Below are 5569 nucleotides of genomic sequence, written 5' to 3'. Positions count from 1 at the left end.
TCGTCGGCGGTGTTTTGGCGCGCGCGTGGCAAACGCATGTTTTCGCGCGCGCAACAGTCGGTATGTTCGGTGCGCGTCGACTATTTTTGGACGCGAACGCACTTATTAGAACGGTGCGCGGAAGGCGTATCGTTACATATTATTCTTGTTCGAAAAATTAATTTAAAACTTTTTTAAATTCAAATAAGTTATTTAATAATAAAAAAAATGTTTAATAATATGTTACGTTCGAGCTTTGAAAGAAAGGAAAAGTCGATTTGATTAAGAGAGAGAGTGGACATACAGAACTGGCTTTTATTCTCTCAGATCATCGTTGTCGATCTGCGATTCGAATGCACCCTTTGAGCACAGGATAACGGGTCAACGTCGATGACGCTATAACTCCTGCCTGCGCTGGCGCGATCGGTGGTCCGTTTTTTGGTCAAAGAACCGAATCTCTTTAACCTGGGATAGGACCTCGTGCGATCTTCAGGGCTCGGGAATGGTCGAGATTTATTTTTAAAATAATTGAAACATAACTCAGTTTAACAAAAATTTAATGAGTAAATGAAAGAAAAGAAATACATAAATGGAGCTTGAGTCTACATTCATGTTTAATAACAATACTGATTATTTGAACTTAGGAAAACGAAATCACATGGATCTATATTACGCGGTACAAAGATTAAGGTTTATGTGAAAATTTTATAACAGTACATAATTGTGACTTCATGTATTACTGGATTTCTAATTGCTCGAATTGAGGTAAAAATTTCGTTATGGTGAACGTATCCATGGGGTTGGGCACAAGGTGTGGCAGAGGATTAGGATGCGCTCTGGAGAAACATTTAGCTGGTATAAGATAAAGAAGGAGATCATTAGAGATGTATATGGGGATGGCGTGACGTTTGGAGATTTCCTTCCAAAATTCGGGGGTAGGTTTAAACTTGCGTTTTACGTAAAAGATATTCGGAGGTGGATGTATGGGGGATTGAAGGAATTGGCGGACAAGGTTATAGAATTTTTCCAAATCAAAATTCTCTGGAATACACTGTTGCTCGAATTCTGCCGCGGAACGGAAAGCGGCGGCATATTCTTCTAATGTTATGGTTGCGAGCTTAGGTTCCACCTTTATTAACTGTTCCACGAGTTCGATAGCGCGTTCATTTTCGCGACAAGCCTACTTGTTTTGCTTCTCCTAAAGGATCGTAACCCCCGTTTTGTTCGATTCTTCGGGATGTTGGCTGATGTTTCCGTTTGATTCACTATTAGAAATGTAAAGTTGATTTAGAGAAAGATTTAGAGAGGTTTTAAACGAGGTAAGAGTATTGAGGAACTGGGCAGGGCAGTTTCACCGAGTTAATCCGCGGCTCGCCAATCTTAATGGAACAAAAATTGGAGTTAGGATTTGGGTTTTCACCGAAAATATCGGCGGCATGCGAATTCTATAGATTCGCAGCTGGAGTGAGGGGATAACTTAAGGAAGAAAAAGAGAACCGAATGGCCAATCAAACGCGGAAAGAAAAATGATTAAGCGAGATTCACTTTTGTTGTTGCTGAGCACAAGTCGTGGCTGCGAACTGGTTGGTTGGCAGGATCCCGTGCTGCAGATTTACAACGAGATTATAAGATCGCACACAGATTCTAATACTGTGGAAAAATGGGTTTCGCCGACTGCTTCAGAAGATGCCATTCTTCGGAAAATGAAGAAAGTGAAAAGAGCGATCTGCTCTAAATCGCGGTTTATATAGGGTTCTGGAAGGGTGCGAAGGATCTGAGGACGTAATAGATTTCTATGTTAGTTTTCGAATGATAGTTCGGAAAAATTGCGAGTATAGGGAAAGGGGGGGAGCGGCGCTCTGTCGTGGTTGTTTTTATGTTTCCGGTTTTCCTGATGAATGACGGAATTAGTTTATGAAAATTTCATCCATCATTCCACACCCTTAATTACCCACTGGCATGTTCACCAACGGCTGCCAATCGCTTTCTCTTGATTGGCGTTTTTTTAGTCTCCTCTCCAGTTTCGGAGATGTCGGCCTTGGACGATCTTGATGCGTTTCTCACGCGTCAGGAATTTCGATTTTGTAAGTATTTCAAATTTTATTAGTATGCTATAAATCTTTCGATGCCGGCAAGACTGTTCTCCACAAAAAATTGTTTTTTCCGGATGACAAGACGTGTCTCGAGAGGAATTCTGTGTATTTTTTCAGAATCTCGCGTTTCTGGTAATAAAAAAGAGTCTTTTTAAATCGTTCAAGGCATTTTCGTTTGCCAATTAACAGCCGTTATCTCTCTCCGAAAGAGAAGAATTCGTGAAGTCCGCCGGACGTAACAAATAATAAAATTCTTTTTTTATTACTTTTTATGATATATTGGTAGTGTCATCATTTTTTTTTGGAAGGTTTTTTAACTCCTTTTAATAATAATGATAATGACATTCATCCATTTAATTTTTGTATGTCAGATGTATTGTTTACAATCAAATAAATTGGATCTCTAAAATTATAAAAGAGATGACTTTCTAAGTTATTAATAAATTTTAAAATTCTTTTATGGCACAACATGGATTATGTATAATTAACGCAGTTATATACATATATACATACATATATACGTATTTATATATATATACATACATATATACGGACATGCCATTTCTCATCTTTGACGTTACATAATCCATGTTGCGTCACGAAATAGCTGAATCTTAATATATGTTACCTGCTTTTTGCAAGATGCCTATTATTTTTATTTTTCACCTTTATTTATAGTCAGTTTTTGATAATTTTCTTGATTAAAATTGGTTATATGGGTTTCTATTTTATGTTCGCCATCTGTTAGAGATCCACATCTAATCATTTTATTTAATTTATTATCATGAATTTCAAGAAAGTTTGTTTTAACATAGGCTTCCAATACTACAAAATATATAAATATGTAAATATTAAACTTATTAGCTCTTAACTATTAATTATTAACTATCTTAAATATATAAATTTTAAATTATGTATATTAAATAATTTAAAATTTTGTTAATTTTAGAAAGAGAAATAATATTATAAGTAAAACAAAATTTGGTAAAGATATCGATATATAATACAGATAATAAATTAAATTTTACTGATGTGATTAGTAGTATTTGCAACATTAATTAGGGCGGTATTCATAGTCGAATCTCAAATCAATACTTAAGACTATCTTGGCGAAGGCCATCTTATTTAATTAAGATCGTCTCAATAATAATACATTTCATAGTAACGAAAGAAGACAGTCTTTGCAAAAAAATTTCTGATTAAGTAGTTCTTTGATTAAGTAATTATTTGATTTAAGATTGTCTTTGGAAAGATATCTTTGAAATCGTGCTTATTTATGATCGGTTGTTTCCATGATATTTCTGTTAATTCTTCCAATGGAAATAGTCCATACATATGTTCAGCTAAAAAGAAGAACAGACCTAGAGTGAGTTCAGGGAGCGCGTTATTAGAACCATCGCATCATTCTATCCTTAATTTAATATAATGAGCAATAAAGATGAAATGATGTGATGGTGCTAATAGCGCGCTCCTCGAACGCAGCCTTAATATTCTGTTGCGTATTCTATCTCATATATACTAATTAACGAAAATTTAAGATTTTTGTAGATTTTCAAACATTATACATTGATGAAGTTAAGTAGTGAAAATTCTCGAGCATTATTGCTCGAGGTTATGATACAGATACAGACTTGAATTCGCTTATTTTATCAAAACTACATCCCGTTGCTCTCTAGTCACAAATATCACATCGAGAATATAAAAAAATACACAGGTTTGTAATATTTGTGACTAGAGAGTATGGAGTTAGTCTCGGTCCACAATAGGCATTTAATCTTTAAGCCGTTAAGAAATTGACCTATCATAGTCGATTATTCTTTTCATATTAGATTATGATTGGTCAATTCTTACGTCTTAAAGCTTAAATCACCTATTGTGGACCGACACTTAGGTAGTGGAAATTCTCGAGCATTATTGTTAAGCTTATGATACAGAAAATTTGCTTGAATTCGCTTATTTTATCAAAACTACATCCCGTTGCCCTCTAGTCACAAATATTACAAACCTGTGTATTTTTCTCGATATATGAAAATTTTAAAATGTCTTAAAAAATCTTAAATTTTTCGATAATAATAAATGAAATGATGTACACGAAATTCTGCTTAAGTCCTCTTTAACCACGACTTGATGAAGGTTATCCTATTTAACAATATATATGTCAAATAAGATAATCTTAAATGACTATGAATTAATAAGATAATCTTTAGTCTATGCTTATTTTGAATAAGATACGTTTGTGAAACACATTAAGACATTTTGAAATAAGATCATCTTCGATAAGTTTTAATTTGAGATTTTTGCTCAAGTCCCGCCTTATTCTTCGACTATGAATCTAGAGAGCGTCTTAAGGCCAAATTTAAACTAATGTTCAAAATAAATTCTAACTATGAATACGGGCCTTAGTTTCGTTGGAATTGGTTCATTAAATATATTTTTGGTTCATATTTGCCAAAAATTTCAACTAACGTATTTGAATGAATTAGTAATTCGTACTGAACATTCCCGTTATTAAAACTGGGATTTCTTGATAGTTTCGCTTGAACCATCTAAATGAATAATCTATTAAAATTATAAAAATATTATTATTAAGTAAAAATCTATATATTTTTGAATTTAAAGTACCTTTTAATTAAAGAAATTTTTGAATCAAAATACAATTTAATTTTATAATTTTGCATTCTTAGCAAAATTTCAGTATTGAATTTTAAATAAAAGAAAAACAAAAACAGCTTGTAAATAATTAAAACAATTCAATTTCAAGACCGAATGAGCAAATATAACTATGTATACTTTAAAATATTTATTAAATTAAAATCACAAGACAGGAAAAATTAATTTAAAACATTAGATGTGATGAAGGCTCTGTAGTTAAAACGTCCAACATTTTAAACTAAAAATTATAACTATTTTAATTATATCAACAATTATAACTATTTAAATTATATCATCATCACAAGTAATCAATCTCTGGAATATACATACAAATGCTAAAAATTAAAAAAACAATTATATAAGTATAAATTTATTGCGCTATTAATAATGTATAAGAGAATATGTTTCATGTATTTTATATATTATGTATTAATAAAAAATAAAATAATTAAATAAAAGTAGGATATTATTAATAAGTTATACAGGATGTTCCACGAGACTTCTGCCACCGCTCGTAAAAAGTAGATGAGACTTTTATGTTTATTTCGGTCCCATCTATTTTTTTACGAGCGGTGGCAGAATATCTAAATTCTTAGGAGGATTATCATTACGGAATAATGATATTTTTTCTTCAACAGGGTTTAAAGTGCTATTAGATCTTATTTCACACTTCAAAAAATTAGATGCGTTCAAGAGTTTTATAGTTCCAGCTAAGGATTTCAAATGCAGAATAATAAACTTATCAATTCTATTCGATTTGGCTCGACTTTTAAATATTAAGCTTTTTATTTCCCTGAAGTATTCTTCACTATGAGCAGAAGAGGCAATTACATTTCTTGTATTAT

General features: G+C 32.2%; 1 pseudogene; it reads right to left on the bottom strand.

Moving 5' to 3' along the window:
- Positions 1-715: 715 nt before the first annotated feature.
- Positions 716-5137, bottom strand: LOC148936239 (uncharacterized; annotated as a pseudogene).
- Positions 5138-5569: the final 432 nt, after the last annotated feature.

Source organism: Pogonomyrmex barbatus, unplaced genomic scaffold (genome assembly GCF_055798465.1).
Source record: "Pogonomyrmex barbatus isolate J1 unplaced genomic scaffold, ASM5579846v1 scaffold26, whole genome shotgun sequence".
Classification (NCBI taxonomy): domain Eukaryota; kingdom Metazoa; phylum Arthropoda; class Insecta; order Hymenoptera; family Formicidae; genus Pogonomyrmex; species Pogonomyrmex barbatus.
This window is presented reverse-complemented; position numbering and strand designations above follow the sequence as displayed.